The sequence below is a fragment of the Rutidosis leptorrhynchoides genome, chromosome 10 (assembly GCF_046630445.1).
Source record: "Rutidosis leptorrhynchoides isolate AG116_Rl617_1_P2 chromosome 10, CSIRO_AGI_Rlap_v1, whole genome shotgun sequence".
Taxonomy (NCBI): Eukaryota; Viridiplantae; Streptophyta; class Magnoliopsida; order Asterales; family Asteraceae; genus Rutidosis; species Rutidosis leptorrhynchoides.
The window spans coordinates 103,390,718-103,402,546 of record NC_092342.1 but is presented as its reverse complement, the minus strand read 5'-3'; the positions used below and the strand labels follow the sequence as shown (position 1 = coordinate 103,402,546).

General features: G+C 34.1%; 1 non-coding gene across 1 annotated transcript; it reads left to right on the top strand.

The window, feature by feature from the left end:
- The first annotated feature begins 9,338 nt into the window (after positions 1–9,338).
- On the top strand, positions 9,339–9,445 carry LOC139873978 (small nucleolar RNA R71). Its single transcript, XR_011767686.1, has one exon. It is a non-coding gene; the product is annotated as a small nucleolar RNA R71 (small nucleolar RNA).
- Positions 9,446–11,829: the final 2,384 nt, after the last annotated feature.

The window sequence follows — 11,829 nt, the reverse complement described above, 5'->3', positions numbered from 1 at the left end:
AATATCCATCTATAAATGATCTAATCTGTCATTTACTTAATCATAATCTTTACTGAACTCGACGACTAGAATGCAACGTCTTTCGAAATATGCCATGAATGACTCCAAGTAATATCCTTAAAATGAGCTAATGCACAGCGGAAGATTTCTTTAATACCTGAGAATAAATATGCTTTAAAGTGTCAACTAAAAGGTTGGTGAGTTCATTAGTTTAACATAAATATTCATTTCCATCATTTTAATAGACCACAAGATTTTCATTTCCATTTCTCATAAATATACGTCCCATGCATAGAGATAAAAATCATTCATATGGATTGAACACCTGGTAACCGACATTAACAAGATGCATATAAGAATATCCCCTATCATTCCAGGACATCCATCGAACATGATAAAACAACATCGAAGTACTAAAGCATCCGATACAACGGATGGGGTTTGTTGGGCCTAATAGATCTATCTTTAGGATTCGTGTCAATTAGTAGATCGGTTTACTAATTCTTAGGTTACCAACCAAAAGGGGCATATTCGGCTTCGATCATTCAACCATATAATGTAGTTTCAATTACTTGTGTCTATTTCGTCAAACATTTATAAAAATTGCGTATGTATTCTCAGCCCAAAATGTAAAGGGTAAAAAGGCAAATGAAACTCACAATATTATATTTTGTAGTAAAAATACATATGACGACAATGAACAAGTGTAGGGTTGGCCTCGGATTCACGAACCTATATCATTTATATATATATTAACACATATAATTAAAGTCGAATAAATTTATGTATTATTCTTAGTGATATAATTATCATATTTAATAATTTATAGGTTTCATTAATAATTTAATTAGATATATATACTTTATTTATTTTAGATAAATAATTATTATTTATTAAAAATACTAATGTAATTATGTTATATGTATTAAATATATTTTTATATAATTAATATTTATTTGTTATAATATTAATAATAGGAATAACATTAATAATAATGATACTTACAATAATAATAATAATAATAATAATAATGATAATACTAATAATAATAATAATAATAATAATAATAATAATAATAATAATAATAATAATAATAATAATAATAATAATAATAATAATAATAATAATAATAATAATAATAATAATAATAATAATGATAAAAATTTTAGAATACAACCTTTGAAGAAAACAAGCTCCTAAAAATAAAATGCCATTACCCAAGCTTGAACTCGCGACCTCTCGCTTAACTCACAACACACTCTCCCAAACCAATGAGCTGCCCATTACTTTCTGAATTAATTAACACTTTAAATTCTTTCAATCTAATGTTTCTGCCTTCTTCTTCATTAAGATCATAACATCATCATTTTATAATCATCATCATCATTGCTAATCATAACATCATCACACTCATCATCTCACATCCTTTTCGTGATCATCATCACGATCATCATCATCTACGCTATCATCTATTATCATCGTATAGTTATAATCATCATCAATATCGTATTCCATATATCATTATCATAATCATAACTTAATCATCATTCGTAGTCTAATCATTTATCATAATCGTAACTTAATCATCATTCTTAGAACCATAACGTTATCATCATCGTTGATTATCATCAACATCTTTCATCTTCGTTTTTCCATCTTGATCGTCATCATCATTTTTTTTATCAACGTTATTTTATGTATCACACCATCATCATATATACATCATCTATCATTACTCTTTTGTCATTCTTTCAGCAAAAAAAAAAAAAATTTAATGGCTCACTGCCTTATACCCATAACCAGTTCACGGCTTTTATGACATGCCAAATGCTCGGCCCAACCAAAAAAATAATAGCCCAACATCAAATAATACGATGGCTCATCAACTTAGCCCATTAGACTAATCTAAAGGAAATCCCAATTAACAAACTTAACAACTCGATTTACTAAAACCCGTTCAAAGACCAAGTGGCTTAATACCTTAATTAGTTAATATTATTGATGGTTGTGGGGTTATAGATTTGACAGAAAGAGGAGCCATCACCTTTCATCTTGTTCTTTAATCATCATCCATTATATTCTCCACGTAATCATCATTATAATTATCGTCTTTACGAGTTACTGTTTGGAACAGAAGAAACGCAGCAGCTATAGTAGAGGAATAATAAGCATAACAGCAGCTGTAATAGTAACTATATGGTGGCGGTTTTTGTTGGGTTTTAGACCTTCAAACAGACGGGTTCACAGCAGTAATGATAAGACTGTGGTGATGGTTTGCAAATGGGAACAACAGAAAAAATAATATAAATGGGGTTCAGGGATGATGGTTTCCGGTTACAAAATAGAAGGGTGATGGAACCATGGTAGTGGTGTCGTGTAAGAGCACAAGGGGTGAGTGTGGGATGGTGTAGGTGGTGATTGTAATGAAGGTAATGGTTGTTTGATGTGTGTCGAGTAACCAACAAACAATAGCAGCAATAAGAACGAAGAAGAGAGAAAAAAATACCAAAAGTGGTCGATGGTTTTCGGTCGTTATTGGGATGATGATTGTTGCTCGTGACAGATTGAAATAGGAGAAACAAGGTCCACGCAGCAATAGCTGCAGCTCATAAAAAAAATAAGCGTGGTAGTATAAATCTTTGTTCGAGTGGTGGTTCATGGTTGCAAAGTGGTGATAGCAGTAGTGATGGTGATGTTTTGTTAATCGGTGGTTTCGAATAAGAAGAAGTAGTAGGTCAGCCGCAGTAACAATTTAATGTTTATTGGGTTTTCGGCCAACACAACATCGTAGAAGCTTATTGGGGCTGTGGTGGTTGTTGTATTGAACACAGAAGAACGAACAGTAATGTTCAAGTGAGTTTAGGTTCTTTTTCGATAGTGTTGGTTGTGGGTTGTGGTGATGCTCGTAGGGTGTGTGTGGTGACCGATGGTTGAACTATGGTTTGGTATACATGGTGGTGATCAAGATGTCGGGGATCGTGGCTTGAGTGATGGTTGATGTGAGTTTTCAAATAATATGTAAAACAGAATATCGGTGTGTGAGGATGGTGATTACCTTGATGGTTAAATGGCAAAGGTGGTTCGGTGGTGGTGAATCTAGTTGCAACAAAAGAAGCTCGTGAAGCATGGTTATGATTAATCAAGAACATAATCGGAGTGGTAACAGTTTAATCGGATTTTAGATATATGGTGTTAATGACGATAGAGTGGTAATAGCATGATGGGTGAAGCAACACAATGGTTTTGTGTTGACTAAATGGATGGCGGTTGATCGAACCAAAAGAGAGTATTGGTTGAGGTTACAATCATGTAAGGAGAAGTGGGTGCATGAAATGAAATGAAGATGGATAGATGAATTCGATGGTTGATAATCATATCACATATATATACATACAAATACAGTAATCATAATAATTAATAATAATAATATAATAATAATTAATAAGTAAATCAATAATCATAACATGTATGATTGAAACTTTAAAAATAGTGAATTACAGTAATGCAGCCTTCAATTTTGTTTTCATTTACCGACACTCTTTACGGGGTGTTATATCGTGCCCCGTTAATTAATTAAGTGGCGGATAAAAGTTTCCAGAAAAATCTCATATTTTTAATTTAACTATATTTATTTATTTTGGTCATTATGGTATAAAATTCAGTCATTAATTTAATCAATAAAAATTACATCAATTGTCCCTCTCATTTCTGGGTAAAATATGAAAAGTGTTGAAATTTAATAACTAGGTCCTAAATACATTTTTAATAAGCCTAAAATTTATAGAACTCGCTTTTGGATCACCGTTTATTTTAAAATCATATAAGTTCGAATTAAACTTCTCTAAATAATTATCAAAACGTCCAAAGAGTATTACAATTAATAAATAATTATATTTAATATACTCTATACATATATTTATATTTATTTTTATATGTATAAACATTTATTTACAAATAATGGTTCATGAATCGTCGAGAATGGTCGAAGATCAATTGAATATATGAAACAGTTCAAAAATTTTGAGACGCAACATAACGGACTTTGCTTATCGTGTCGAAAACATATAAAGATTAAGTTTAAATTTGGTCGGAAATTTCCGGGTCGTCACACCGGATGACTTAACTTAGCTAGTGGTTTGTTAAGCTTAGGCACAAATCGAGGAGACACAAAAGATAAATTAGCACCGCTATCAAATAATATCCTTGCCGGATTAGATTTAACCATGAAAGTACCTGAGACAACTTCATTGGATTGCTTAGCCTCATCATTAGTCATCAAATAGTTTCGCCCCTTAGCCGTGCCCGCCGCCTTCTCCAACCTCTTAACATTATCATTATTCAAATCGGGACACTCCGGCCTTCGGTGCCCTTATTTACCACAATTGTAACAAGTAAGTTTGGTTGTAGTAGATGGTTTGGTGCAATCGCGGGCCATATGCCCCTTTCGTCCACAATTGTGACAAGAATAAGGAAAATCTCCGGAAGCACCTTTCTTCACACTACCAACACTCTCAGAGCCCTTCTTGTTCTTCTTGTTTAAAAAGTTCGAATGACTAGTGGCTTCAAACTTCCTTTTGCCAAAAGTAAAGCCACTCTTTCTCAACACAAGCACCTCAAAACCTTTGGCCATATTGAACAACTCATCAAAACTCTTCACCACATTTACACTAATCTTCTCTTGATAACTATCGTTCAAGATTCGATAGAAGTCTTCCTTCAACATTTTATCATTCCCTACATACTCCGGGAAAAATTGGGTCTTGGACAAGAAAACAGATTTGAGAGTGTTCAAATCCATCGACCCTTGCCTCAAGGAACGTAATTCGTCCTTAAGCCTTGTAATATCGGTCGAAGTTCGGTACTCTTAGAAAAACTTCGCCTTGAACTCGTCCCAAGTAAAATCCATACATTGTTCTTCACCATAAAGTTGGATTTTCGCGTCCCACCACAACTTGGCATCGCCCCTCAACATGCTACAACCATACCTCGTCTTTTTATCAAGAGGGCATTCACAAGTATGAAAATCCCCCTCCATGTCAAAGATCCACCGGGCACTCTTAAGTGGGTCCCGTTCGCCCTCAAAAGTAGGAGGTTGAGCATCTTTGAAATTCTTATAGAAAAAGTCTCGTCTTCCAACATTGTCCTCTTTAAGGACAACTTTAATTTGCCCCTATACTACGTTGACCATTTGCTCGTCAATCGTATCTAGAAACATCTTCTTAACATCTTCTAGGAAAGACGCATGATGACTTTTCAAAATGGCCTCAACTTTGGCCGTGAACTCGGGGTCCTCACTTGTGCCACCATTTTCGGTGTTGTGTCCGTTTCTCATCTTCATTCTATAAAACAGAAGAGGTTAAACATCGGAACGAAAAGACATAACACACACACACACACACACACACACATATATATATATATATATATATATATATATATATATATATATATATATATATATATATATATATATATATATATATATATATATATATATATGTGCACATATACACCTTACCGCCCCATCTTGCTCAACAATCGTCGTGCATCGCTTGCTTGACACGATTTGCACCCGTAACAATGGTAGCTAGTCATTGTTATGCTAGCATCTCACATTAACTTGCTAGTACAACGTCTATCTCGCTTGATGGACTTCAAATACCACACAAAACAAATAGCGCAAGGTTAGTTCACATAAACCTATGCACTAACCAAACCCGATCAGACCCGAAGTCCTACAAGTCCCGCATAAAGCGCACACACAATAAAGTCTAAGTCTAGGCACGTATCTCAAGTCGTCTAAATCCCTTAGACCATGCTCTGATACCACTTGAAACAACCCAACCCGTATTTAACACGAGTAAAAAAAATTTATTTAATATGAACCAATAACGCGTCATTCAATAAATCGAAAGATGTAAACCCTTCTATACAATCTATTAAAACAATACCACAAGTTAAATGTTTACAATAGGCACGAGGGCCATTAATTAAATGTAATACAAGTTCGACCCATTTAAAATAATAGTTTTAATCCAAACTACACCCGAGCATGGTTTGGGGCTAAACTACCCAAAACACTAGGTCGACTTCAAAACCTTCATACACGAATCCAACATGGGGAACTAGTATCCAACAACCCATTTCCCTCTGTTCGCACCTGCATCTAAAAAGATAAACAACGAGAGGAGTAAGCTAACGCTTAGTGAGTGCAATAAGTATACACATACATATATAACCTACTTACTTGCAATCACAAACACAATACCGCATACAAGCTAGCAATTCGACAACCATGCAAACATCATGCATAAACTACTATCCGTAATTCACAATAAGCTAGCAATAACAATAGCATATGGTTCACAATTTAATATGCTAAATACAAATTCACACAACCATGGTTAACCAATCGAACAAGGGAACGGTAATTGAAAGACCGTCGAAGTTCATAACATCCATTAGTGTACATTACTCCACGTATTCACTAATCCCCCGGGTGATGTCTTGAACACCGCGACTAACTCACCCCCATGACAATGTGGTGTCTTGAACACCGCGACAATTCCACATGTCAATCAAACCAATGAGTGGTGTCTTAAACACCTTAACAATTCCACTCCCATGACAATGTATTGTCTTAAACACTGCGACTATTCCACATGTCAATCATATTAATGAGTGGTGTCTTAAACACCGCGACAATTCCACTCCCATGACAATGTGTTGTCTTAAACACCGCGACTATTCCACATATCAATCAAATCAATGAGTGGTGTCTTAAACACCGCGATAATTCCACTCGTTACGTAGAATGTGGTGTCTTGAACACCGCAACAATTCCACATTCCATACTACACAAATAAATACATTATATATGTACACGCATAATTATTCCACTCACCTTAACACGTTGTTGGTGATTAAACACTTCTGTATGCTTCAAAGCAAAGTACCTAATACATTAAGTACACATTCAATACACACCTTGTGGACTAACCACAATACATACCTTTGAGCATTTAATGACCCAAATGCATTAAATGACTCACATCCACCAACACCGCCCATTAATGGCCATGACTCATCATAAATCCCTAAAAGCTAGTGATTAGAGTCTACTATTACCAACTAACACAATTTATGGGTAATTCATACTCATTTCATCCAACTAGGTCAACAATTACCCATTTGACCCATTTTGATACTTAGACTTACAATTTTAGTCAAACTTGACCTATTTACAAATCTTTCATCATTTACAAGTGTAATAGTGACTAACAACACCATTTAACACTTACAACCTCAATCCATATGACTAAAACCCTAGACTAACACCTTTTGGGTTTTCTTGCATCATATTAACCCAAATCCACCCATTAAGTCCCCAAATAGGTCTTACAAGACTCAAATGGCCAAACCCTAGCCATAAATTAACTAAAACTCAAAATACGGAGTTAAGACTTACCAACACTATCCACTCGAAACTAAGAACAAGGAGAACAACTTTACTTCTTGCTCTAAGGATTGATTCACAAATCTTCACCTTCAAATCTTAATTTAGATCTAAGTGAGTTTTGTATTTTGAGAGGAAAATAGAGAAGAAAAGAGAAAAGAATTAAATGAGATAAGTGGTTGAGACTTAAAGTCTCAATCAGATCTATACGTGAAAAGACAAAAATACCCTTGATTCACATTTTTTAAAAGCTAAAACCGGAACCAGTTCACCCAGTGGGTCGCGGCGCGACCCCATATGTCGCGGCATGGCAATGTACATAAAATTCGAACTGCTTGTTTCCCCTACTGACTTTGATTTGTGTTGTTTGTCACGGCGCGCCCAAGAGCCTCGCGGCGCGGCAATGGCCTGTAAATGACCCAATTCGACAACTTAGCTTAACAATTGATTTATACGACTAGTACACCTCGTTCCCGCTATACATATTCGCCCAAACTTCGTCTATAAGCCTCACATGACCTAACACCGTCAAAACTCATGCATATACTTATACATGCATACATTCCAAAATATATATATACACACATTACACATCAATTAACAGTTATTTCATTTCATCACATAACGAACGAGTTATAAGCGTACTAACAATTAAATATGTACCTTTAGACATGTATGGGAAAACGGGATGTTACAACCTAAATCTGCTAATGCATCATACATGACACAATCACTAAGTAGACAAGGAACAATAAATTCACCCGGATCACCTAACCTGGGTGGAGGTTTTGGTGGAACTGTCTTTACCAGGTTTATCTTTACGGTTTTTGTTTCTTGTACTTTCTTATTCTTCTTCTTCTTCTTTTCAGAGGTATCACAAACTTTATTACCTATTACTTGCTCATACACAACTCCTTTTCTTGGAAACGGGATGGGTGGTCTATATGGTGCCACCACTGGCTTTACATACTCGGGTGGTGGTGGTGTTGTAACTTCTTCATCATTACTCACATCTAAAACCTTCCCATCTTCTGGTGCTGATTTTTCAGAATTCGTCGAAACCATATTAACATTCTCATTCCGAGGATTTACTTCAGTATTACTCGGTAGCTTTCCTTGTTCCCTCTCACTCATCATGCCAGCAAGAATACCTACGTGTTTTTCTAGATTCAAAATGGAAGCTTGTTGAGTTCTTAATGACTGATCAAACCTCTCATTCATTTGGGTTTGAGTTGCAATAAATTATGTTTGAGATTCCATTAGCTTTGCCATCATTTCTTCTAGATTTGGCTTTTTCTCTTCGGTTTGTTGTGGTGGTTTATACAAGCTAGGTCTTTGTTGATTGAAAGTGTTGTTTTGAGTTGTTTGATTATTCTAACCTTGTTGGTTATACGAGTTATTATTTGGTCCATTTGGGTTGTAAAGAATGTTTTAATTTCGATTGAAGTTTGGCCTTGACGGTTGATAATTATTTTGATAATTATTTCCCGGCCTTTGGTTCATATAGGAAACATTCTCACATTGTTCCATAGTTTGTTCAATGTGACAATCTTTCGTTAAGTGTGATCCACTGCATTGCTCACAACTGATTCGTATTGCGTGAATATCTTTAGTCATCTTTTCCATTCATCTCTCGAAAGCATATATTTTTGAGGAAACGGAATCAAAGTCATGGCTAGAATCGGCTCTAGCCGCTTTAGATGAACGAAAAATATCTTTTCCCTGGTGCCACTCGTGTGAGTGGGATGCTGTGTTATCAATGATTTTGTGAGCTTCGATTGCGGTTTTCTTCATAATGGAACCACCAGCTGCTGTGTCGATGTCTTTTCGTGTAGCGACGTCAACACCTTGGTAGAATATTTGTACTATTTGACAAGTGTCTAAACTGTGCTGAGGGCATCCTCTCAACAATTTTCCGAATCTTGTCCACGCCTCATATAATGTTTCATTTGACTTTTGCGCGAACGTAACAATTTCTCCTTGAAGTCTCACGGCTTTAGATGCCGGAAAGAATCTTTTAAGAAATTTCTCAACTAAAACATCTCATGTGTCAATCGCTCCTTCAGGTAACGATTCTAACCAATCTTTGGCTTCTCCCTTTAAAGTCCAGGGAAACAACATTAGATAGATCTGTTCATCCTCAACTTCTATGATTTTGAATAGAGTACAAATCCTATTAAAGGTTCGAAGATGTTCGTTTGGATCTTATTTTGGCGTACCACTATATTGGCATTGATTAGTTACCATGTGTAGGATTTGTCCTTTGATTTCATAATCTGGTGCATTAACATCTGGCTTAATAATGGCGTGACCTTGGCCCGTGCGTGTGGCTCTCATTCGGTCTTCCATACTTAGAGGTTCAGTTACTTTCATAATTGAATTTTTTGAATACGAATCACTAGAAGATTCTGTTTTAACGGTTTGTGGTTCCGGAGGAATGATTACTGGTTCAGGATCTTGAAATTGTCCTTGAATATCCTCCGGGTTCTCAATTGTGAAGTCGGGTTCAAAAAATGGATTATCGGAAATTTGAGTTGGAGTACTTGTTCGACTAGATGATGATTCTAAAGAAAAATCAACGGCGATAATATTGGCTAGATGTCTTGATCGAGTTACAGGCGGTGAACGTATGAATGGTGGTGAACTTTTTGCTCGGTGCATTCACTGAATATCCTATTAGTTATAAATATAAAAATTATATAAGTTATCAAATTAATAGACTTTTTTGATTTTGCCCACGTTTCGAATAGCCAATAGATGCAGCAGGTAGCCAGGACCCTTTAAATCGGAAGCCCACAACTCACCACTAACAAATCCAACTATTACTACGAACCAGAAAATTTGGATGTCTATCAATTTAACCGCTTAAAATAATTTTTCGTCGAAATTTAAAGAAAATAAAGAAAATTCTATGTCCTAAAAACTAGAGCGTAGAAATGAGAAAAAAAAAGCGCGTCGAAAAATATGGAGTCGAAAAATAAAGATAAGAAAGAAAAGCGTCGAAACTTAAAAGTATAAAAACTAAAAAAAAAATTAAAATTTACGTCTAAAGGTATTGAAACTTAAATGCAATTCTATATGCAAAATGGCAATAACTTAATTAGGCACTAAAATCTATTTAAAACTAAAGCGATAAGCGACGTCGTAAAATTCTAAAGCGTCTAAATCTTAATCTAAATAAAAAGCACTTAAGGGATTTTACAGCAAAGCCTAAAACTCTAGAAGTATAAAAATAATTACGGCAAAAACTATCTTAAAACTAATTACGAACGATACGATAAAAAGATACATACTCTAAAAGATATAAAATAAAAATGATAAAAAATAAGATTTTATATAAAAATATTATTTTTATATTTTTCTATATAACAATTACAAATAAATAAACTTTAAATTACAAATAATAATAAAACTAGATATAAATATATTAATTAATGCAAACCCTAATTAAATTAAATAATAATAATTATAAAAACCCTACAGCTGTAATTAATGCGTCAAAGGATCAGCCTGTCAGACGATCATGCGATCGCATGAATATTAGGCGTTGGGCTCATGCGATCGCATGGCCCAATAATCCAGATCTTATTCTGGCTATTTAAACTGACTCGGCCCGTTTTTAATTTATTTATTTTTATTTGATTTTTATATTTTCTGATTTATATTTATATAAAATATTTATATAAAATATAAAAAAAAACTTATTTTTAAAATTCTAAAAATAAAAATATTTTTTAATTTTATATATCTTAAAAAAAAAATATATATATATATATATATATATATATATATATATATATATATATATATATATATATATATATATATATATATATATATATATATATATATATAGTGGTAAGATCAAGAGGGAAGTAACCAATCGGGGGGAAGCGGGGGGAAGCAAAAAAAAAATTTTTTTCGTTGTTTGAAAAAACTTTGTTCACGAACATTATAGATGTGATGAAAATATGAACATTTAGTAGAGACACTTTGTGATAAATGTTCTTATTTTGGCGCGAAAACGCTCGAAGAAGTAATATATAAGAATTATCGTATTTTTCGAGCGTATGTTGAGGTTTTAGCTATTGAGGTTTAGATATTAGGGTTTAGATATTAGGGTTTATAGGGTTTAGATATTAGGGTTTAGAAATTTAGGGTTTAGGGTTTAGATTTAGGGTTTGAATTTAGGATTTAGATTGAGTTTTTAACACGAACGGTTTAGAGTTTAGGGTTTAGGGTTTAGGGTTTGTGTGATGACCCAGAAATTTCTGACCAAATTTAAACTTAATCTTTGTATGATTAACATTTCCGACACGATAAGCAAAGTCTGTAAAACTGAATCTCAAAATTTTTGAACTATTCAAATACCT